Source organism: Cryptotermes secundus, unplaced genomic scaffold (assembly GCF_002891405.2).
Source record: "Cryptotermes secundus unplaced genomic scaffold, Csec_1.0 scaffold117, whole genome shotgun sequence".
NCBI lineage: Eukaryota > Metazoa > Arthropoda > Insecta > Blattodea > Kalotermitidae > Cryptotermes > Cryptotermes secundus.
Window position 1 is genome coordinate 2,794,593 of NW_019737981.1, and position 26,194 is coordinate 2,820,786.

Here is a 26,194-nt window from a genome sequence, read left to right on the forward strand (position 1 = left end):
ACTTCGCTGACAAGCGGCTGTCGCTCGGTCGGTATAGTTCGCTTGCGGACTACAGGCCACGGAGTAAAAGTGATGTGTTGCACGGTGATGCAGTCATGATCACGCTGTTGTTACTTTCCATCGACAGTAGCTGAAGATAATATTTACCGCATGCACCCTCTGTACCGCTGGTACAGAGGGCAGTGCTGCGACCCCTAGGGTGTCATCTGAATGCGCAGAGGACCTAAGTCCACTAATCGAGAGTATGAATTGAAGGAGCAAATGGACAAATCTTGCAGGAGATGCAAGCGAGAGGAATTCTTTAACTGCCGTGTTACCAGGCCCCTTATATCTGTCATACTTACTCTGATGCGCAGTTGGTGGTCACGACTGAAAATTCGTAAAGCACTAGGACTGAACTTACTTCACTTGCTGAACAAGGAAACAAACCACGATCAAATGACTTTCATAACAAAATAGAAGAGAAAAATAATATTATTTACAGTAATAGACCAAACTTCACAACGACAAACTGTAATTTTTCCCCCTGTGCCTTCTCCTCACATTCGTATTTCGAATTCACGTGGAGTCTGAGATTCATTTCTTCGCCCGCACGTCCAGATCTGATCCTGGGTTCACGTACAGTCTGAGATTCATCTCTTCGCCCCCACGTTCAGATCTGATCCTGGGTTCACGTACAGTCTGAGATTCATCTCTTCGCCCCCACGTCCAGATCTGATCCTGGGTTCACGTACAGTCTGAGATACATCTCTTCACCCCCACGTCCAGATCTGATCCTGGGTTCACGTACAGTCTGAGATTCATCTCTTCGCCCCCACGTCCAGATCTGATCCTGGGTTCACGTACAGTCTGAGATTCATCTCTTCGCCCCCACGTCCAGATCTGATCCTGGGTTAACGTACAGTCTAAGATTCATCTCTTCGCCCCCACGTCCAGATCTGATCCTGGGTGTCTTGTAGTCCTTTAAGTACCACACAGATTGTTTACCCTGAATTTACTACTGTCAGCTCTTTCCATGACGAATTTTATTTATTATTTAAAAATTCCGCCGGTCACGGTAGCCAAGCGGTCTAAGGCATGTACTGTCTTCGCTCGCTCGGAAGCCGGGATCGTGGGTTCGAATCCCACTGAGGACATGGATGTTTGGTATGTGTATGTGTTTATTCTGTGTTTCTATTGTCATGTATTTAGGTAGAGGCCTTGCGACGAGCTGATGACTCGCCCAAGAGTTCTTTAAAATGATGAAAATGAAAAAAAAAAACCTCGACACCATAAAGGTATAAGAGGAATGGATTAAGTAAGTAAGTTAAAACCCTATTCTTTTGTTCGTACTCAGCATGGCTTCAGTCAGTACAAAGCATCAACGCGTTGCAAGGCTCAAAATAAGTTTAATCAGAAAAGAAAATGCAACATATATATATATATGGTTATTTAACATCAAAGATATTCATAGCGGAAGCGGTTGGCGTTGTTACTGAGCGATAAATCTAGTTCACAATACAGAAAAGATTAATATTATTAGCGCTGGGGTTCCTTGTCTGCTCCCTTCTCCTTCAGAAGAACGCTAGGCCAAGGCTGTGCAGACAGAACGAAATACATACATAAAAATCTATCGTCACATATAGAATTCGTAACCGATATATACGGAGGAAAATATAAGTCAACGGATATAAAACTTCCCACAAAATATTCCAAGAATTAGGATTTGAGGTTTTTACAGCGGCGATGATGAAGAATTCTGTCGTCTGGGATATAACGCCATGTAGTCCGTTGAAATTCAACCGACGTTTCGGAGGAACATGTCGCCTTCATCTTTAAGGTCGAAAAATATGCCAAGCAAGAAAACTGCCTGTTTGCTGCCTGTTTGTGCTGATACCTTGCTTGGCTTATTCTTCGACCCTGAAGATCGAAGTCACATGTTCCTCCGAAACGTCTGTTTACTTTCAGTAGAGTACACGGCGTTATATATAGGACAAGATAGAACTCTTCTAAATTCCAGGAAACTTATTAACCGTCACTCTACTTAAAATTTAAACTGAAAGACTCGGACGGAGAGGTGGACATGTCTAGTACGTATTCATGGCGTTCTCGACGTTTCGAAATATATACCAGACTCTTTTCATAGTTCTTCTTCAGAGTTCCTCTAAGCAAGTGGTACGCTAGTAACTTAAAATAGGCGCTGTTTCTTTGATCGCCTCTGTGGTTTAGTGGCCAGAGTTCCTGGCTATAGGTCCAGAGGTTCCGGGTTCTATTCCCGGCGCTACCAGATTTTCTGAGAAGTAGTGGGTCTGGAACGGGGTCCACTGAGCCTCGTGATGATAACTGAGGAGCTATTTCAAGGAAATAGAGGCTTCGATCTAGAAAACCGAGATTAACGGCCGTGGGGATTCGTTGCGCTGACTACGTGACACCCTCTATCCCCAAAAGTTGGCATTAACTTCGCCGACAAGCGGCGGTCGCTCGGTCGGTATAGTTCGTTTGCGGACTACAGGCCACGGAGTTAGTTTAGGCACTATTTCCTTCTCCGGCATCTCTCCAAATTCATCATTTCGTGTCATCTTAACATTCTATATATCAATGAAGTTGATACAGCGTCGCAAAACAAACTAATGCTCAATTCGGAACTCCATGCCCAATGAGTTAAGTACGTAATTAGGTAAGTAAGTAACCTACGAAACACTAAGCTAAGAAACTAACAAATAAATTAAGAAAATACTCGTAACTCTCCAGCTACGTAACAAATAATCAAAATAATTACTCAATAAATTAACTAAACAAATCAACTAAATTAGCAGCTGCGTAATGAAGTAACTAAATAAGTTAACTGTCCGCCTTCTGATTAACCAGCCGACTAATTAAGTAACACCTGGCACAATTTCTTTCTAATGCAGCTGCTAGCTATTCAGCCGATCAAGAACTCGCCAGTTCTTGTGGAATATACACACAGAGGTGCTGCTATGACGCCATATAAACGACAGCAACTTTCCCTTCCGATTTCACAAGACGCTAAACCATCACAGTACCAAAGCATGACTTAATTGCTTTAGCGAGCATAAAGCAAACTGCAGTAAGAATGATACTATTCTGGTATACGCCTATAAGATTCTTCTTTGTGTTTTAGCGACTGTACAGGTTATACAGAGAGGAATGTTATGATTAGAAGTTACGGACTGGGACTAAGGAAGAAATGTTCGTGGGGTGTTTTAACGTAGGCCTATTGATCTGAACATCCATTCGGTGTATTGTGGAGATCTAGGGAACTTCTCCACATAGCCCTTATTTGGCCGACGTTGGAACTTGGGGGACTTCCCCAATGCGAGAGAAGAGTGCTAAACATTAGGTTTACATTGTGCCCTTTGGTCTCAAGTTTCGGTAGCTTCCATATGATTTATGTGCGACTTTGCATCTCTCATTTGGCTTGTTTTAATTTCACTGCAGATATAAAATCCTGTCAACACAGATGGCGGTATGAAAAATCATACAGCTCAATTTTTTTCTTGTAAGAAAAAACACATCATATAAAAAGGATATTGAACTAAACGTTTCACGCCATGAGAACTTGTTACTGTTACAGGTTACAGTTATTGTATGATGAGTAATTTCTGAGAAATTCGATACAGTTTGATTTGAGTAGTATATATTAAGAAATATATAGTAGCATCCTGTTGCACTCCATTTAGTGTCCCGTGGTTTCACACTCTTCACGTGCAGCACATCGTTCTATAAAACTTACACCTGATGATGACCTTACAGGTCGAAACATGTAGTGAATAACTTTTATTAAGTTTTATAGAGAGACATGTTGCACGTTAGACTGTGAAACAATTTGATACTTGAAGAATGCCGTCTTATGGGATGTGGCGCCGTGTAGATCTTGAGTGAACCGACGTTTCGGATGAACATCGGTTCACACAAGATCTACACGGCGCCATATCCCAGAAGACGACATTCTTCATAGTCACCGCTGTGAAAACTTCAAATCTTACATTTGATTCTTATATATTCAGTAGGGTTTATTATGCGGCCGATACGGAACAAAACCGTACTGAAGGTTACCGACTTCCTGGATGACACCGTGTAGTCTGGAACATGTTTACCGACGTTTCCGCTGCCTCCATCTTCGTGCTATAAGAGTAAAACCGAGCATGGGCGAATATAAGGACATAGATAGTCTAGATAGGAGCAAACAGAAGTGATGAGGGCGGGACAGCAGGTTCCCCCGATACGAAGAATAAGGGCGGTATCGCACTAGGATGCCAACGGGAGGCATGGCATCTCTGTATGTGTCGCTGCCATGGCATCCTAGTGCGATATCTCCCATAGTGATGGTCGGGAATGAATTTCAATTATAAATCTTTCGGTGTAGAAATTTGGACATGTTTTAAGGAAATAGAGATACACACAAGCACATATACACGCACGGACGTCAATGGACTGGCCTCAGACTGTCGTGTGATGTTGATTTGGCCTTTGCCTTCGTGGCAGCGATGCCAGCAGCATTAGCACTTGGCATCTTGGTTGGCAGCGATGCCAAGTTGGAAGCGCTGCCAGACAGATGCCAGGTGCGATATATGACTATACATTGAGTTTGGCCGAGATGCTGGCAGCTGCGCCATGGCCTCCCGTTGGCATCCTAGCGCGATACCGCCCTAACACGCATCAGACTACATGCGTCCCAACCCGGAAGATACCGCCCATAGTCACAGCCGTTGGAACCTCAAATCTCACAAAATTAAATTCGCCCAACAACTTTCAGTGCAGACACAAAGCCATAAGATTTCATGATTCGAGAGATGAAACTTGTGGATACCCATCTTGCTGCATAAGAAGGGAAACTGAACGTCGCAGATGATTCAAAGATGTTAATATATGAGTTCAGAGAATTCAGTAGCGGAAGTATAATCTAGTTGTATATTTAAATAAAGTGTATACTGGTAAGGTCATTTTCAAAACAAGAAATTAACTGAATTAGTCGAAATTAGGCCATTGGTATTGGTCAAAACTTATTGTCTAATTCTGGACAACTATCTCATATCATGTAAAGAAACTAATAACATGGGGCAGTGTCTCATAATCAATCGGATAGTCAAATTACACCCCATATATAACAAGGAAAATTTCAGTAGTGTATTCACAAAAGCCAGTTTAATCCGATCCATATATCCAAACTCAGATTAATTTCAACATTATGCGGTAGCGTAGTTGGTTGAGGGGCTATGCTATAAGCCGGAAGGTGACGGGTTCAAGTCCAGATAAGGTCATTGGATTTTTTTTCAATTGACCTAATCCTTCCATCCGCACTATGGTCCTGGGGTCGACTCAGCCTCTCACAGAAATGAGTACCAGGAATCAATTAAATAATTTTCCTGGGGAGTAAAGCGCGGCCGGCGCGTAAGACTGACAACCTTACCGCCATCTTCGAGCCAATTGTCTAGATAATGTGGGACCCTCAACGTCTCACAACTCTATGGGCCTTCACAGCCTGGTACAGGGATAGCTTTATTTACTTTATACCTAGATCACCCAAGTGGTTTTATAAGTAAAATTTTGTATGCATTGCTCGTCTCCATGCGTGCTACATAACCAAATCCTTTCATTCTTCTCGATTTCATCACTCTAACAATACTAGGCGACGAGCACAAATTATGAACCTCTCCATACAGTTTTGTTCAATCTCCCGTTACTTTTAATTCCTCTCAGCACCCCGTTCTCAAACACTCAATCCATGTTTGTTCGTACATCTACGTCAGGACTGAAGATTCTCAACTGAATTTAATTTGCTCTTAATTTCTCCAGTAATGCAATTCTTATTCAGGTAATGGAAGTTGCTTCTAAAATATCACTTAAATAAGAAGAAAGCCGTCTTCCGGGATGTGGCGCCGTGTAGAAATCGCGTTAACCGACTGTTGCACCTGCTTTGCTGGTTCGCTCGCGGATTTCTTGTCTTCTACCCTGAAGATGGAGGCGATACGTTCCTCCGAAACGTCAGTTAACACAATTTCTACACGGCGCCACATCCCACAAGACGGTTTTCTTCATAGTCACCGCCGTGAAAACCTCAAATCTTACATCACTTAAATAGTTTGGCACATTAAAATAACTAGGAAGATATACACGATTAAAACACGTTCTTTAGGGTTCTGCATACGCCTTGACGTCATTCATCATATGTACAGGAGCCTAAATCATTGCTGCAGCGTTAATCATGCTGCACAGTTCCCAAATTGTAAAATATGGATCCATATTAAGGTAACTCAATTCAAGAACTTAGGTTGATATTCTTGTGACTCGCCTGGTGATGACCTAGGAAAGATCGAAAGATGTAGCGCACCACTTGTGTAAAATGATAATAATAAAAACAAATGTTGTTACGTTAGTATGTGTTTCTGTCTTTATAGATATTACTGTTTTGTAGACGGTCCCATTTATGCTACTGCAGTTTATTCACTTAACAAATACCGAAATTGGAAAAGAGTATACAAAGTATTTAAGTTTATTTAAAGGAAAGTGGCTTGGAGATAGAACTGATCAAATGTCAATTGCGTATTCTCGATGAAAAAGTTACAGCCGATGGAGTGGGAAATCACGGTACAAAGGGAAAGGGTTTATTCCGCCAAATCATTTACATTTTTAGGTCTCCACTTAAAATCTAATCTAGGCTGGGAGGATGAAATTAATGCAGTAGTAAGAAAAAATGCGAAAACCCGATGAAAATCGTCAACTGTGTGAAGCACACTTGGTGCGGAGTGGACCCCGTGGTCTTAATAAGACTCTATAAGACACTTGTAAGACCGAGAATGGAATGTGGAACATTTTTATTCCATAAACTTAAGAAGAAACAAGCACACAAGCTTGAGAAGGCACAATATATGGCCATATGCGGAGCACTGGGCTACAGGAGTAGCACCCCGACTAATTTAATGCTAGCAGAGGTCAAAGAAATACCAATTTTTAGTAGGTTCAAACAGTTGGGAAGGAAGTGTGTGTTCAGGTGTTGTAGGTCAAACAATCATCCAATGGCCCAGCTACTGGAAGAATTATCAGCTCTAGTCGATACCCCAGGGACAGAAGAAAATGAACAACCACTGATCAACGAATATTACAAAGAGGTAACCCCTCTCGGTCATTTAATCCAATCAGGGAACTGTTCCCCAGCCTTCGACTACACATACGGAAGCCTCTTCTACGAGACTAGGGTATCTTTCGATGAGGGAAGACAAATAAAGGAAGAAGAAGACCACAACGAGGAATTCATAAAGATTTTCCAAGAAAGAATGAGAATCAGCAAATGTTTCGCCACGGACGGCTCAAAAATGGAGGACAAACCATTCGTAGAATTCGCATCGATATAAAAGATGGTCGTCGTAGTAAATCCAGGATAGATAAGGTAGCGTCCACATTCAGGGCGGAAGCACTAGCAATTGGCGAAACATTAGAAATCATCGAAAAAAAATAGGCTCGGAGCAAAATTTCGTGATTTTCTTGGACTCAGAAAGCGTATTAAAAGGCACTAGTAACATATCTACAATGAACAACACATCGCGCATTACTCAAATGCTAAAGGCAAAACAAAAAGACTGGAATCGCAAGGGAAAAAATCCAATTTTACTGAACCCCGGGGCACTGTGGACTTGAAGTTAATGAGAGAGCTGACCCGGAGATGAGGCAATCAATCAAAGAAGGCAGAGACAGTCAACTGCTATTACCAGTGGCAGATCTTAAAGTCCAGTAGAAAAGAAAGGCAAAGAGGAGCTTCACAGTTTCTGTCAAAACACCATAAGCAGAGAGGAGAAAGCTACTATGAAAGGTATTACAGGAATGGCCCGTCTCCGTGGTTCCGCGAAATAAAAATGAACCGCCGTGCCTTCGTGTCAATAAACCGTATGAGAGCAGGCCACTCCAGTCTTGAAGAAAGCTTAAGTAGATTTAACATTGTGCCTACGGCTGAATACGAATGTGGTGATGGGCTGCAAACGGAGGAACATATCTTCTGGGATTGTGAACTGTATGAGGACCAACGGGCAACAGTGGTTGACTTTTTGTATGAGAACAACAAAAAAGAATACCCAAAGTCAGTTACAGAGCGCTTAAGGCTCTGGGGAAAAAGATTTGTGCAAGATGTCTGTTACTTCATAAACAAAATTTCTGAATTTATTTAAAAAGAAAGAAGTTAACGTACAAAATATGAGTAGTATACTCTCACAGATATATTCAAAAATCGCAGGGCGACCGCTATGATACAATAAGATGATTATAAGACTGTTACGGAAGGCCGGATAGGCATTGCCTGGGCTTTTTTGTACATACATTTATCTTTTTAAATAAAAAGAGTGAGACTGTGGAGGCGTGTAGCATTCGGTATGCATACTCAAATTCTAAAAAGGGAGCCAAACTTTAGTTCCTAAACAGCCGAAACAGGATACCAACATGTGGGTGTAAAGATGGGCAATGTAAGGAAATATAATTATGATATTCACACTAAAACATACGGGTATGTGCCAAGAAAGTTTTTCGACATAAATTTATAGTGTGGATTATTGTAAGGTTGTATGAAGATTCATAATTGTGACAAATTGCAATTTCTTGTAAATTCATGTTGTTTGGTTGCAAAATATAAGAGGGAGCTATTCCATGTCCACTCAAATCGGGTCATCATGAATAAATTTCCTCAAAAAGAGAGAAAGAAGTTTAGATTTTAAAATTTCAAATTCTCACAACGGTTGTGAAGAGCTCTATTTTCTCGGATATAACGCCGTGTAATCCGTTGAAAGTAAGCCGACGTTTCGGAGGAATATGCCGCCTCCATTTTCTGAGCCTAGCCTCTGCTTGCCACCTGCTTTCGAGCTGGTTTCTTGCTTGGCTTCTTCTTCGACCCTGAAGATGGAGGCGACATGTTCCTCCGAAACGTCGGTTGAATTTCAAGGAACTACACAGCGTTATATCTAAAAAGACAGAACTCTTTAGATTTTGGATTCTCACGATACTATCTTCTGGGATGTACATGTGACTGGGATGTATGGTTAGAAGATTAGATTCTAACAACATCACACTTGTATATTCAGGAAGTAAACATGGAGTGGGCAACATTTTTTGCAGTTAACTTCTGTCAAAGCTTAAAAACTGTGTATTTACGCTACCGAAAAATCTAGACTACATTAGTACAGGTCTATATATACTTGTATAACAATGTAGTCTAATTTTTCAGTAACATAAACACACAATTTTGAAGCTTCTCCAAAAGCCAGTTATAAAAATACTTCTCACTGTTTCTTTACATTCTGAGCACATGACGCTGAGAGAATATTTAAAATAGTTTTAAGAATTTTCATATATGGCTTTGCATTAGAGTAGGGAGAGCTTGTAATTATTGTGTTTCCGGACAATATCCATCGTCCTGCTTTTATTTAAAACACAACGTTTCGGAGACTGCACTCTGTCTCCTTCTTCAGGTGGAACTTCCTCAATGGGCGTTCTGGGAAAGAAGGATCCATACTGAGTCTATTTCTTATGACCTGTAAGACTTCTTCTACTGGTAAAACTTAGAAGGTAGTTAAGATCTAAATGTTTTTGACGATGGTACGTGGTGCGTTCCGTATATAATTCCTTCTATTTTTTGTGTTAATATGTAACGTCTGAGCTGAATGTTGGTGGTGTTATAGTAAAGGTTGAACCTTCCCGCCAATGTACTGTTAATTTGGTTGTCGTGCGACAGATAGAGACAGCAGAGCAGTCTACCAAAATGGCGTCTGACATAGAAGTGCGTATGAAAGAGAAATGTGTTACTGGATTTCTCACTGCTGAACAAATTGTACCCACTGACATCCATCGACACTTGCTAAAGGTGTACGGAGACAATACAGTGGATGTCAGCACAGTGATTCGGTGGGTAGTGCGTTTCAACAGTGGCGAAAGTGAAGTTCACGACAAGCCACGCCATGGGCGTCCCTGCTCAGCTGCCACTCCTCACAATGGACAACGCCTCATCCGAACAGATCAGCAGTTAACGACCATGGGCTGTAAATTCTGAACAATACAAGATGACGCTGACTAAGCTGAAAGCCCGTATTTCCCGAGTCAGGCCAGAGAAGCAGACAACCTTTCGCTTGCAACACGATAACGCTAGACCCCATACAAGTTTGGCGATCACCGCGCACATTGCAAAATTTGGCTGGACTGTCCTACCACATCTACCTTATAGACCCGATTTAGCACCTTCAGACTTCAATCTCTTTGGGCCTATGAAAGACGGACTATGTGGGCAACATTTTCCAGACAACGATGCTGTCATTGCAGCTGTAAGAAAGTGGCTAGCCTCTGCTGGCGCAGACTTCTACGGGCGCGGCATACAGGCTCTTGTTCATCGATGGCAAAAGTGCATAACGAATGGTGGTGATTATGTGGAAAAAATAGCTGTAAGTAGCTGAAATCTTGCTCTATTTAACTGCATTATTATGATTTCTGTATCTGTTGTAGTTTTCTTAAAAAAAAATAGGAGGCATTATATACGGAACGCCCTTAGTATATTAATATAAATATTATGTTTCTGGACGCAAATTATGTGTTTTTGTGTTGGTACCATACAGTGTTTCCAGTGATGACTTGTTTTCTGACAGTTCTCTGATGCAAGACCTCATATGTGTGGGGTTTTACATATTTAAGGATTGTCTCAGTCCTGGAAAATGATTTGTGCTGTAATTGGCTTGTATACCCTATCTGGTGTTGGTTGATCCATTGGACCTGAGTAGGTTCCACCTATACCTCCACCCCTGCTACATTCTTTTTGCACAGTGTTTAATTAATGAAGTATATGTAAAAACACCAAGCAATAATATAGTAAATTCCATAATTATACACTCTGAAGTTTGGACATCAGAAAATTATTTCTGTGGTCTGTATTTCAACTAATTTAATAGTATGGCAGCATGCTGAATTCTGAACTTGGAAATGGGCTGCCTCTTTAGGGGAATGTTTCTTAGAGGTGCCACACATGAGTGAGTGAATACTTCATTATGTTCATTACAATTTACATTCAGGGGTACCAGAGTTTGACTTCCTGGACCTAAATGCTGGCATCCCACTTAAATGACTATGTCTGTAATACAGAACTCATCTATTCCTTCATACAAGCACCATTCGCTGATGCCACTGGTACCACACATCCTTCTGGCCATGTAAATAAATCTATTCAAAGAACAATGAAGGGTCATAAATGTCAACATAACATTTTAATATGCCTGTAAGGGGAATGAGAATCATGAAGGGAATCATGTCAGCAGTTAAGAGGGTAGAGTTTGTTAGTGACAGGATGTCATACATAACACTAAGAGGTCGCTGGTGTGATGTCATTGTTCTGAAAGTTCATGCCCCAATAGAAGGTAAGACTGATGATATGAAGGACAGGTTCTATGAAGAATTAGAACATGTATTCAATAAATTCCCTAAATTCCATATGAAAATTTTGTTAGGAGATTTCAGTGTCAAAGTAGGTAGGGAAGATATTTTCAAACCAACAGCTGGGAATGAGAGTTTACACGAAATAATGATGGGAGTTAAGAGTAGTAAACTTTGCCACATCCAAAAATCTTATTGTCAAAAGTATCATGTTCCCACATTGCAACAGTCATAACTTTACTTGGATATCTCCTGATGGGAAGATGCACAACCAAAATGACCATATTTTGATAGATAGGAGATGGCATTCAAGTATACCTATATCTGATCTTTCAGGGCAGCAGATTGTGATACTGACCACTGTCTGGTGGTGGCAAAAGTTAGGGTTAGATTGGCAGTGAGTAAACAAATGCAGAATTCATATGGAGAGGTTCAATCTCAAGAAATTAAACAACGTAGAGGGTAATGAGCAGTATTGTGTTAAAATCTAAAATAGGTTCTCAGCTTTGGATATTTTTGACATTGAGGTGGACATTAATAGTGCTTGGGAAACTATTAGAGAGAATATCAAAATTTTTGCCAACGAGAGCTAGGTTATTATGAACTGAAGAAGCATAAGCCATGGTTCGATGAAGGATGCTCAAAATTAATGGACCAAAGGAAACAAGCCAGATTGCAGTGGTTACAGGATCCAAGCGAGTTAAATGGGGATAATCTGATCAATATAAGACGTGAAACCAGCAGGCATTTCAGAGAAAAACTAGAGAATATCTGAAAGACAAAATGAATGAGCTTGCAACACACAGTAAGAACAAGAACATTAGAGACCTATATAGAGGAATAAATTAATTTAAGGATGTTTACCAACCTACAAGTAATTTAATGAAGGATGAGAATGGTGATCTGCTTGCAGATTCTCACAACATTTTGAATAGGTGGAAGAACCACTTCTCTCAGGTATTAGATGTACTCGTACACTGGGTCAGTGATGTTATGCAGATAAAAATACATACAGCCTAGCCGTTAGTACCTGATCCTAGTCCTTTTGAGGTTGAAACTGCTATTGCAAAGTTGAAAAGGTATAAATCGCCAGGTAGTGATCAAATTCTGACAGAACTGATTCAAGCAGTAGGTGAAATGTTACGTTCTAAGATCCATAAGCTAATTAATTATATTTGGAATAAGGTGAAATTGCCTCATCAGTGGAAGGAGAACTGCCCACAAGTCTATTGTTGTATCAGTTCACAAGACAGGTGATAAAACTGACTGCAGTAATTATCGTGCAATATCACTGCAATCAACTTCATACAAAATTTATCCAACAGTGTTCTCTCAAGGTTATGTCCATACACAGATGAAATTACTGGGGATCATCAGCGTGGGTTTCGATGTAACAGATCACCTATTGAGCAGATCTTTTAAGTTCGTCAGATACTGGAGAAAAATGAGAGTACAATGAGACAGTACATCAGCTATTTTTGGCCTTCAAGAAAGCCTATGAGCCAGTAACATGGGAAGTATTGTACAATGATCTCACTGAGATTGGGGTACCCACGAAACTAGTTAGGCTGACTAAAATGTATTTAATTAAACCTATACTAAAATCGGTATAGGTAAACATTTTTCTGATATATTTCCTATTAAAAATGGACTGAACAGAGGAGATGTGTTATTGCCACTGCTTTTAAAATTTGCTTTAGAACATGTCATTAGAAATGTCGAAAAAAAAACATTTGGGGCTGAAACTAAATGGGATACATCAACTTCTGGTCTGTGATAATGTAAATCTATTAGGAGATAACATCAGAACAAAAAAAAAACACAAGAGCTGTAACTCAGCTGTAAGCTCGTACTACTCAGTATGTTGGTTTAGAAGCAAACACAGATCATTATGACGATGATGATGATGATGATGATGATGATATATCATCGCTACCGCTACCATTTCTTGAGATTAGGAGACCACAATATAATGCAACATATGTTTCGCTGATAATGCTATCCATAATTTGAATGACAGCATAAGAAAACAATTATTCTTTGTGTTCCATAGGAGCGACAAGATGTTCTGATGCTCCGTGAAGTTTGGGCACCACTGATATAGACTTTACGGTGTTAAGGTGCTTACAATTTGTAGCATGGTAAACATACAATTTTGAAGTTCCACCAAAAATTAAGTATAGAAATATTACCTAATCTCTGGTTACTGACTGAATGTATTATATTGATATAACATTTCAAATAATTCTACGAATTTTCATAATGTCAATTTAATGAATTAGTTTTTTTGTAAGCACAAAAACACAATTTTGTGTAATTTGGCTGAAGATTCTAGTTGACCTTGTAATTTTGAAGCAATACTCATTCAAAAGCAATTTACTTTTTAGTTATTTTTCTAGGCCGCGCCATAGCTCAAGCGGTTAGTCGCTGGCTTTCCACCGCGGCAGCCCGGGTTCGATCTCGGGTCTGGTCAAGTGGGATTTGTGGTGGACAAAGTTGCGCTGGGGCAGGTTTTCTCCGAGTACTTCGGTTTCCCCTGCCAATCTTCATTCCACCAATTGCTCCACAATCACCCTCACCTATCATCTGGGGCTGGTACAATAGGCCAGAAGTGGCCGCAGTACAAGGGACTTAGTCCTACCACACTAGCAATAAAAAAAGGCATTTTTCTCACTTTCTACAGCTTTATGTAATTCAGAAAGAAAGTGATAAACTTCAAAATTTTTTTCAATATTTGTATCATTGAAAATGTGATTGATTTGATGATGTTTATATCTATCTACGGCTCTACAACCCCTGTGCTTTTTCAGTTTCTTAAACCACAGACAGTCAGTAGGACTCCTTGGACGAGGAATCAGTCCGTCGCAAGGCCACTACCTACACACAGAACAACACAAACACAGATTAAACATAGACATAAATGCCTCGAATGGGATTCGAACCCACGATCCCGGTGTTCGAGCAGTTGAAGAAGGCTCGTGTCTCAAACCGCGTGGCCACAGTAATCAGTAGCGATGTTTATAACGTTAACATAATATGAAGGTATGTATTTTTCCAGCACTTTCAAACATGAAAGTTAAGGTACTGCCACTCATGAGGTAAAAGGTAAAATTTTCTCTGTGTTTCATTAAACACCACGCCATAAAAAAGCATTTATAACTTAAATACTAGGTTGTTGTCGACTTCATGCCCCCGCTGACTCAACCACGTGGAAAGAACCCTGTTCCTGAGTTCTTGTTGGGCCCTGAGCTCAGTCTGGAGTCTGTGGAGACAGGAAACATCTCCGTCCCTGCCTGGAATATAACCCTCATTCAGTGGACGTCTAGCCCATAGCCCAGTCATTGTTCTGACTGAGCTACAGAACACTGAACATGAAGGGTTTTCATACACAGCAGAAATGGCAATTTATCATTGGCATGGCGATAAAAGTAACCCCCAAATGATAACATTCAGATACTCGTATATGCCAAGAGTTTATCTAACAGCCTACCGCAAATCGTTCAGCCGGTCCAGCAGGAGGTGCACTCCTCGCGTCATGTTTTCCCACTCGTGTTCCGGCCTGCAGCGCAGTCGACAAGCCCATACGTCAACAAATCACAAACAGATCCCACCACGACAAGAGCAGATGCCGAAAATAACCCTTGTTCTTATGCTTGCATACGTTGCACCTTCATAAAATGATCACATCCACGTGCTAAGTTCATTTTCGCAAATTAGACACACTTAAAACCTCAAACTTAAAACTCCGGTCTCATGTGCATGACGTCTAAGCGATTTTCAAGAGAAGCGTACAAGTAAAACACTGATTTCATCCAGTGTCTTTTCAGTGAATAGTCACCTTTTTGATTTAGATCATTTTGTTCAATAACGACTCTGTCCATCTAAATTTATTAAGATTGCAAAACTTCCATGTGGATTCCGACAGAAGAAGCAACATGGCTGACTATATGCTTAATACAGAGACAAAACCGATTACGGTCAGTAGGCACATAACGCATAAGCTCGCTTCATGGTAGCTGTTCGAATCCTTTACTCGGACGATATTGTAACTCTAATGTGTACAAGTTACCGGCTTGTCGTTTACGGCATGAGCCCAACGCAAGTGGCGAAGTTCAAGCGAGAAGCGGGTCTTTCAGGCCGGACCGGCCGAACGATATATATAAAAGATCGTAGTAGTGTAGAATAACGAGACTTCTTGCTTGGTCAGGGATGGTTTCGAAGTTGTAACAAAAATTCTATTATTCAGACACTGTTGAATAGCGATTTTTTTATTGCTAGTGAGGTGGGACTAAGTCCCTTGTACTGCAGCCACTTCTGGCATATTGTACCAGCCCCAGATGATAGGTGAGGGTGATTGTGGAGCAATTGGTGGAATGAACATTGGCAGGGGAAACCGAAATACTCGGAGAAAACCTGCCCCAGCGCCACTTTTCCCACCACAAATCCCACATGACCAGACCCGGGATCGAACCCGGGCCTCCGCGATGGGAAGCCAGCGACTAACCACTTGAGCTATGGGGCGACCTAACTAGCGATTAATTACATGCTCAGTGACTGAACATGCTTCGTAGCCTATCAGAATACATACGAGAGACGTTACTGATAACTAATTTGGACGCTATATTCTAAGATCTGTTGGTGTTCTACAGGTTTTAAGACACGTATTAAACCGAACTGGAGTAGGCCCCAATCGACTTTCTCGTGCCCCTTCAGGTATAGTAGCTGTACAGGGGTTACCAAAACTTACACTTCCGTAAAAACAAAAAAATCTGTCTTATTTATTTGTTTTTGCGATTACAGTACTTATATGTGTGTGAGAAAGAAAAGGTCGCTTTGTTAATAATATTTTAATCTTTAGCGTTGCTGTCCTTCCCATTTCCTAAGACTCATAAACTCACGAAGAAAATTAAGAAAGACAAAATTCGTATTAAGAACATTTTTTGGCACTCTATTCGCACCCCTCTTCCTGCTTCCCTACAGTCATTTGAATACTTTAATATGGATGGCTTCTTAAAGAATAGTCCGCAAGCGAACTATACCGACCGAGGGACCGCCGCTTGTTTGCGAAGTTAGTGCCATCTTTTGCGGATAGAGGGTGTCGCGTGGTCAGCGCAACGGATCCCACGGCCGTTAATTTCGGTTTTCTAGACCGGAGCTACTATTTCCTTGAAATAGCTCCTCAATTATCCTCACGAGGCTGAGTGGACCCGTTCCGGACCTACTATTTCTCACGAAATCTAGTAGCGCCGGGAATCGAACCCGGGGCCTCTGGATCTGTAGCCAGTAACTCTGGCCACTAGACCACAGAGGCGACCTAAATAAAAAAAAATATTCAATTTAAAACATCATTGGAGCTGCCGTGGTCTCTTTATTTTATTCATAACAGGGAGTCTACAAGGAAACGTACGCCTCCTCTCCTTCAGCAAAAATCGTAATTAATTAAAGGATTAGATGAAAGACATGGCTGAGTTTACTCTGCGTTGAAATCAGTTTTGTTTCATTCTTTTACGTACGCCTAGTGCTCTGTTACAGTGACATCGAAGCATGTATTAAATAATTAGGTCCCTTATATAACTTATACTTAATTATATTTTAATCTATATAAAACAAAGAAGACTTAATACTGATTGCTGTATAGTTCGCTTGCGGACTTAAACCACGGAGTTTGTTTTGTTGTTTTGTAGTGATTCAGTTATAATTCTGACCACGTAAATTGAATATTTGTTTATTATAAGGGAAAAGTTCTTTATCTAAAGTAAGACACTTCCTCAATTAGAGCATATCAGTTCCATTTATGCCATTAACTGAGTGTTTTTTTATAAGTAATTTGAAGATCACGGGTGTTAAGCGTATGGTTATGATTTATCTGGCGAAACGCGTCTTCTTAGTGTACACTGTAGGTTATTTTTTTTATAGTGTTACGAGTGCTATATTTTACGTAAAATGTTAATTGTATTTAACGAAGAAACAGGCAACTTAGGCTTTCACGGGCGTCAACAGCAGTCACATTTGCTCATGACCTGTAATTCCCCTGAAGTTCAATAACAGTTCTGCTGATCATAGTGCTCTTCAGGAACGTAACGAGAGAGTGCTGCATTTATATCACAGGTGTTCACGAACCTGGCCAGACGACAGCACAGAAACTGGGACCATGAAGTCTGAGTGAATGTCAAGGTCATTTAATGGTAGGGGAAACGAGGAGAGAACATGTTATGTCTAGGCACCAGAATACAGGGCAAAATGAATAGAGCAAACGCTTCGAAAATTCGTCGAAGTTCAAATAATTCAGAACGACAGTAACGAATCGTATTACGTTTACGAACAAGTGACGATCAGATTCAAATTGGGAAATGCTACCATTCAGAAGAGATCTATCTTCTGGTATATAACTCTTCATAACCACCTCTGCGAAAACCCCAAATCCTACATGCTACCTACCATTCGGTTAGGAATCTTACGTCTTTCTGTCTCATATATAAAAAAAAACATGAGATTTGGGGAAGAAATAATCGTCTATTTTCTTTTGATACGAAACGGACCACACAGAAAACGATGCGGCCATCAATTCTACTGTTGCGTGTGTATTCGTTGCCCCCGGTTACAATTTTACCGAGCCGTTGCCTAGAAACCATAGGGAGATTTTTACCGAGTCGTTGTCCAGCAACAGTAAGGGGATACACACATAGATACACAGACTGATGGGAGGGATTTATCAAGTATGCCGTTGACATGGGCTCAGGTGCCATGATATCCCATACCAATTTTCATACAGATTGGTTCAACCATTCAAAAGTTGAAAAGGCGGGCACTCAAACACACACAACATGGAGATATCATAAGCCTATTTTCATTCTTCAAAGTAAGGAAAGTAGGCTAACGAGGAATTGCGGAGAGAAATAATCTTCTACTTTCCTTTGATACGACCCGCACCTCATACGAGTACAATGCGACGTATCCAAAAATTCTTCAGTGCCGCAGTAACGTATTTACCTAGTTGTTGCCTAGCTACGGTAAGGGGATACACAGACAGACGCGTCCAACAGTTCTTCTATTGTTGCATGTATTTGTTGCCGCGGGAACGTGTTTACCGAGCCTTTGCCTAGCAACGATAGAGGTGATATACGCGTACAGACAGGCTGACGGGAGGGCTTTATGAAGCCCAAGATTCATACAGACAGTTTCTGTAATTCAAAAGTTAATGGGGGGAGGATTAACACACAGACAGCATGGACATCACATAAGCCTACTTTCATCTTTTCAAAATAAGGAAAGTAGATATATGATATAAACTCCGTCCTAAGTGCAACAGTTTATTGTGGGTCTTTCGTCTTGCTTTCTTTTACACTACGTGTTTCGGCCGCAAACGGCCATCATCAGGTGTATACACTCACGCAGCTGTTACACTGCACTTAGTTTAAAATTTAAAACACAGGTCTTCCCAATTGTTCCCTTCGTCGTTGCTAACAGAATCTACTTCGCTGATATTTGTCTGATTCGTACATTATCTTTGTTACCTACACACGTCAATTTTGACTTTCATGAACTGGCACTTTTAAATCTTCAGTTTAAAAATTTTTAAATTTAAAATTCTCAGGGTTGCTCTCCCTATGTCTATCGTGCTGCAGCGGCTACTTCTTGTTTTCAGCACTGTACAGGTGTTATTCTGTGTAGGCTCCCTGTGTTTGCGGCCGAAACATGTAGTGTAAAAAAAGCAAGACGAAAGACCTACACTAATTGTTGAACTTAGGACGGAGTTTATATCATATATGGTATACAGTGCAACAGGATGCTTAAATATAATAAGGAAAGTAGGCTAGAAAAGAAGAAATTTTTAAAATTTATACAAAACTATAAAATTAACTTTCATTCTGAGAGGAGAACATAGACTTGAGGATATCTGAGAACAAAGTCCTGAGGAGAATATTTGGACCTACGTCTGTGGGAGTTGTAGGAGCATGGCGAAAATGCTATGATGATGTCTTCATAATTCTAAACGAAAAATCATTTAGGCGATAAAATCCAGGAAGAAGAGGGCAGGACATATAGCGCGCATGGGAGAGATGAGGAAATTTCTTGATCCAGGTGAGCGATTCAACTTCTATGAACAATTCGGCTCAATGGAATTGGGCAGCGTGTGACTACCGCTACACTGTTCTCTTAAGGAGCTTTCGGGAACGGTACGCAGTAACTTCCACACTTCCGCACTTCGTACCTCATACTTTACTCATTATAGACAGAATGCAGCTGATCTCCTGCCCCAACCTCATAAACTGCAACTACTGACCAAGAATCACAGGTAGCATTTGTGAATAACTGCACTGAGTCGCTCCCACACACTCACTCATGGAGCTGAACCATTCTTGAGGAGCTATCAATTCTACAGCTGCTCAAGAACTTCCCAGCATTTTATGGTACCCGAAGGTTCATTACCGTGTTCACAAGAGCCCTCCACTAGTCCATATCCTGAGCCAGATCAATCCAATTAATACCATCCCATCCTATCTCTCTAAGATCCACTTTTAATATTGTACACCCACCTACGTCTTGGTCTTCCTAATCGTCTCTTTCCTTCTGGCTTTCCCACCAATATCCCATATGCATTCAGCTTCTGCCCCATTCGTGCTACATGTCCTGCCCACCTCATCCTCTTTGACTTGATCATTCGACGTCTTTCAATAAACTTCCGTGAGTTGTACGGCTGGGGCTCGAGTCCCGTCCTGGACATGGCTTTTTCTTTTGTCGACCTCTACGTTCAAACCAAGTCCGAGATCCGTCCAACCGGGGACTCTTTCCGTTGGATAAGGTGACCACTTAACTCCATTTAGGGCCGAGGTTAGAAATTAATACAGTTTAACTCCGTTTGCTCTTTGGTATTCATGGAGTTCTACTTAAGAACAGGTACAATTGTTCCTCTTTATTTTTACTTCGCTGGTATTATGGGTGTAAACGGCTCGCGTAACGTGGAATTCATTCGCTTCATAATACTTATCCACTGTTTTCTCTTGAAAAACGCCCTTCAGAGGGGTACCACAGCCAAATTGTTCAAAGTGAATGAATTCACTGAAGAACTCATCTTCCATTTTATTGGGTTTACGTAATTAAAGCCATGCTTGCTCATAAAACAATTATGATTTCGTATTATTTAGAAAGCAATGAAAACCCATCCGAAATCATAAAGGTAAGGTAAGGCAAAGTTGTCCCTGTGCTTAACTACTTAAGCTCTACACCATGAAGGCGTATGGGGTAATGGCTGTATAGATTCACAATTTCTTGACCTCGGCAATGGCTAGAGATGAGTGGTCAGCTTCACGCCCCGGCCGCTTTACCACTGGGGAAACAGCCCCCGGTACCCATTGGATAGGAGGTTGGGTGGACCCCAGAGCCGGTCTGGACGACTTGGAGAAGAGAAAATTCTTGACCTTACTGGGACTCGAACTCCGACCTCTCGATCGTCCATACATGTATTAAGTTCTTAGCCTCCTTCCCTTTCTTGAGTAGGCTTATGAGATCACCATGCTTCTGTGCATCTGAGTCTTTGTGTTTCCCTTTTAGATTCTGAACCAGTTGACAGATTTTCGTGAAACTTCATGTAGACGTCATACAATTGAATGCCATCCCAACGCCTACTTCCTAATTCTCTACAGCTAGTAATAACAAAATAGTGAGCGCGAACTCTTGAAGTGGTATAATATGATACTTGATATGATATGATTTATGAGAATAGCCTGTAAACAAATTTGCAACCTAATAATCTGTAGGCGCACTGTTCACTTTGTATTCTTTTTTTTTTTTTGTCGATTAAATTAAAGAATGTTCCAATGATAGGAATTTGTGAATGTGGATATGAACATTCGACCGCCTCTGTGGTCTAGTGGTCAGAGATCCTGGCTACAGATCCAGACGTCGGGTTTCGTTTCCCGGCGCTACCAGATTATCTGACAAGCAGTGGGTCTGGAACGGGGTCCACTCAGCCTCGTAAGGATAATTGAGGAGCTATTTCAAGGAAATAGCGGCCCCGGTCTAGAAAACCGAGATTAACGGCCGTGGGAATCCGTTGCGCTGACCACGCGGCACCCTCTACCCGCAAAAGTTGGCACTAATTTCGTCGACAAGCAGAGGTCGCTCGGTCGGTATTGTTTGCTTGCGGACTACAAGTCACGGAGTTTGTTTGTTTGTTGCTTTTTTGGAAATGAGCATTTAGGATAAATAAGGCAGTGGCATTCTGACATCAGAGAAACATTGAACGCTGCAAACATAGTTGAAGAGGTACAACGATATCAGTAAAATAAGAAAAATAATTTGGAAAGAATAGAAAGAGATCTCCTTTCACAAGAGGCATTTTGTTATTGATCAGGCGAATGAAGGCACTTTATCAAAATGACAAGGAAGAGACTAAGACCATGTTCGGCTGTACAGGAACAGGTCTTGAAGACGTAACTATACACCATTTATGATAATCATTACGATGATAAAGCAGTGAATTTCTTGACCAACTGATTGGCTATGAGTCGCTGAAGGGAAACCTCCCAGCATGCAATTCTCCGAACTGTTACCAACACATAACTTGAGAACTTACCAGTCTTATATGCTGTCCTGGAAATGGGTATGAAATCCTTCAGATAATTCCATAGATATGAACAGCAGTGCACACTCTTATCATGTCTCCTTAAATCCTCGAGATGTTTCGCTACAGGTTTTCTTCTTATTCTTGTAACCAAATTTAAGAGTTGTAAAAACTGACAGAGGAGTTGTACCTTCCTTCTCTGCCATATTTTTGTCAGAACACATGAAACATGCCACGAGGCCAAGGAACATCCACCAACGATCACTAATGTATCTTCTAACCTTCTAGAATACTTAAACTGTCATCACAAACCTTGTGGCAGAACAATATGATGTTGAAACTGATTAAAAACGTAAAATATTTGGACACATTTGTTTAACAAAAAAGAAAAGCTTTTATTTAATTGTTGTTAGCACATGAGTTATGTCTGTATATACACACCAACGAAATTGGAACACAGGATATGGACCCTCTGATTATTGCATGAGGGCCAGCACATCTGAATGTGCAGAAAGCAGTTTGTTACCATAAACTGGTAAGAGCACTGTTAACATCTGCCATCTCTACCCTGTTGTCCACTGAAAGACTCTTCATGATCCTACTGAGTGGATTTCAGTATTACACATCACTCTCACGAACACATACACTGTTGAAATTTCACAGATGCACATTTATCAGCTGGTGCGAACACTTAATCCTTGCAATTGGTCTTCAGCTTGTTGAGTCATGCTACGTGATTTAAAGCGATGTTCAAATTGAAATGCACAGTTGTCAGTCTTGCACAAAGCTTGGAAGTCTGACAAAAATTAGAAATCCTGAAACAAAGGAAATAATTAGTATGAAGCTGAGAAATAAAAAGTTGTATTTTATAGAAATATTTCATCTTCAATGGAATGGATACCCTCTTCAGAAAGAGAACATAATTTGTTTAGTAGCCCTTTCCACGCAGATTATTAGTTAAACAACCTTTCTGTTAATATATTTTCATGGTTACCTCAATTTTGGTGGTATTGATGAAAAAAGGGCCTAGACAAATTATGTAAGTGAAATTCACTAAACTTCCCAAAGAATTTTCGCTTTCAGATAAACATCTTGTTTATGTCCTAAATAGGTTAATTGTGATGGTTTAGAATGCAATAACATGTTAAGGAAGTATCATTAACACGAAGTTTAAACTGTATAAAGAATAAAGCTACTAGATCTGTTACTGAATAGCAAACATATCCTCCAAGTTTATCAGGGGAAACTGTTATTATGAACTGAAAGAATATTTTAAGGGGAGAGGGGTGTTGTTTACTGTTTCAGTAAACATGCAGTCATGTCTATCAGCATATACACATTATAGTGTTCCTAGTATTCCCTAATGTTATGTTCTGAAAACTCCATAACTTCAGTATGGCACATTAAAATTGAATGTAACAGTGAGTTGCTACAAATAAATTTTCACAGAACAGTAATAAATAAAATCTAAAAGAAATGTTGGGATAAACTAATGCGTGATTTTGAATCCCACAGCTCTCATGCCTATTTCTGCGCACTAGACACCAGGTCCAGACATTAGGATATCAAAGATTTCATTTCACGAGTTCTTTTTACTAACTAATTAATAAACAACTTGTTTCAGATATCAGTACTGCTGCAATATAAATGTTTGCCTCTTCGCCACAAAATCTTCCTTCTGAAAACGAATGTTATTGGAAAAACACGTTTTTCATGTTAAGACAAAGACTTCAGAGGGTGTGTGGTTGTCTGTAGGTCACCATTCTACATTCGGCCCATTGCCTAAAAGTTGATTACACAAATCTGAAATCCAAAATAACAGTTGCTTTTCCGTAATCGAAAGTGTGCTTTTAACGCCGAAAACTTATTTTGCAAGTGCGCTATTAATGTTCACATTTGCATTATTGAGATATACGCGATAAAGAACGAAAGAAATCTCTTATCAATTATTACCGAATATGGTTAAAGATAACCGAAGGGCAGAATAATTTACACTAATTAAACTGCTAACAGCCTCTTACAAATGTATTACAAACTTCTGTTATGTGATCCACGACAAACAATACAGACCATTCAGTATACGTATGCCAATGCGTTGCGCTTTGCGACAATTCCTCTTATTAACAACATAAAGAAATAGACACAAGATGCACTTTCGCTTCTCAGAAAGAGATACTGTATTTAGGGACTGTTTCACATGACCCAACTCCACCCGATGACGTAACACAAGCCATATATACCCAAATGAAAGTGTAAGTGAAATTGTATAACTTTTAGGTAACACTTAATTGACGTCTAAAAAATGTAGGCCTTCCACTTTCCCCAGCGGCTCATATCGTGCTGAAGAGAGACTGTATTCTTTGTGAACGAAAATAAACCAGACACTGGAACAGGTATATACACATTCCACTCCGCATGTGATAATCCAGCCAGTTTTCTTGTTATCTTTGCGACGGTTCAGCTAATACAACCACTGATACATTTTTAACGTAACTACTGGATCAGAAAGCACCTTTTCTGTAATGTCAATATTTTCTGCATTTTCATTGAATATAACCATTATCGTATAAGTTAAAACTGGGAGTACATTACAAAACAAAACATGAAGTTTCCAATCGCAAATTTCTAGAGTGTACTTTGTTTTGCGATGTGACCCCGTGTTGTCTGGTACAAGTTCACTGACGTTTCGGAGGAATTTATTGCCTCGATCTTCATGAACGTGGAGTATACCAAGCAACCAACACGATGTACACGTAGGCAACCTGTGTATTGATAGATCTTTGCTTGGCTTTTTCTTCTACCCTGAAGATGGAAGCAGTGAGTTCCGAAACGTCGGCAAACTTGGACCGGATTACACTGCATCACTCTTCATAGTCACGGCTGTGAGAACCTCAAATCCAACAAACTATAATAATTTTGGAATACACTGAAGCAGTCATTAGCTTTGCAACCTGCACGAATACATATCTGGTTTAATTTGTTACATAATTTTTCCGATCATTTGTTACGATTACGACTTCAACCTCTTTGTGCCGGCACTTCTCTTGTTAAATTGCAGAACATTAATGCCACAGTTTCGAGTCCGCGCGAAAGAACGTGTATATAACTAAACGCATCACAGTCGACGCAGGAAAATTAACAGAAGATAACAAAATGTTGTTTAAAATATCTTGAAATCAGCAGTCCACAAACATAACACGAAAGTAACATTGCATATACAATATTCGGCCTACCCAACTTGAGGGAACCCTTGCAGCCACTTCATCCCGTCACGCACTCCAAACGAACGCACTGTATAATGAGAACTTGCCTTCTTGCAGTTCACTCCACAAGGATGTAAAAGTATCAGAAATGTCCTTCAAGCCCAGTAACTTGGCAACAAGCAGTGATGGCTTGCTTAGATTCAACTGGGGAGACTTAGACATTCACTCGCTAGCTTATTCTTTGAATTCGTTTTTTCCACACATCACTTTTTTCACTTGTCATTTTTTTTCACCTCCTTCCTTTTTCTCTAACACTCAAGGTCGTAATTTTTATTTCCGTTCTCTTCCGTCTCTTACGCGTCTGCGCTTTCCGCCACTGGCTCTTACTAGCTCTTCTTTTTTCCTTTCTCACTTCTCCGCTTGTCTTCCCAAGTTTTGCCACATTGTTGTCTCTTCAATTTTATGTTTTTCTGCCAAACGACATAACTGTGTAGTTTAATCACTGTAAACAATTCGCTTGAACGTTACTTCACCTAGTTTCAAATTGTTGTCCTCACCTTTCTGCCTCGTAATATTTTCCCCCCTTTCGACTGTGCAGTATTGTATTTTAATTTCCCCCCCTTCAAATCCGAAACGCTGCTACGTAATACTTGTCCACCTCTTCGCTTGCTTGCTTTCACTACCATAGATATAAGGAAAATGGCAGAACCAAAGACCAGGAGAAGGGACACGGAGGAAGGGGAGAGGAGAAGTACTTTCACAATATACCAAGGCAAAATAGGGGAAATGTTCGGAGATAGGGGATAACAGAGGAAAGAGACAGAGAGAATTTGAAACACTGTTCAGAGTGAAAACATTGTTCACTCACCAAACCTGATGCATTATTATTTGTGAAGATTTATACCGACATTTTTAATTGTCTTAATATGCAGCCGGCAGACCTTTGATTTTTCCAGTCCTTCAAGTACTTTAAAATAGGCCACGATCCATTTCCACCTTCATTCATCATTCAGTATATATTCTCGTTCGCCACTAC

At 40.5% G+C, this 26,194-nt stretch overlaps 1 protein-coding gene across 2 annotated transcripts in view; it reads right to left on the bottom strand.

Annotated features, from left to right (window-relative positions):
- Positions 1-25,824, bottom strand: part of LOC111870567 (transcription factor Ken 1) — a 37,268-nt gene extending 11,444 nt beyond the window's left edge. The window contains exons 1-2 of one of the 2 annotated variants that reach the window (XM_023862952.2): positions 25,716-25,824; positions 21,968-22,770 (exon numbers count right to left, since the gene is read on the bottom strand). The gene's annotated coding sequence lies outside the window, so the exon portion shown is untranslated. The other variant, XM_023862951.2, reaches the window with a different exon arrangement.
- Positions 25,825-26,194: the final 370 nt, after the last annotated feature.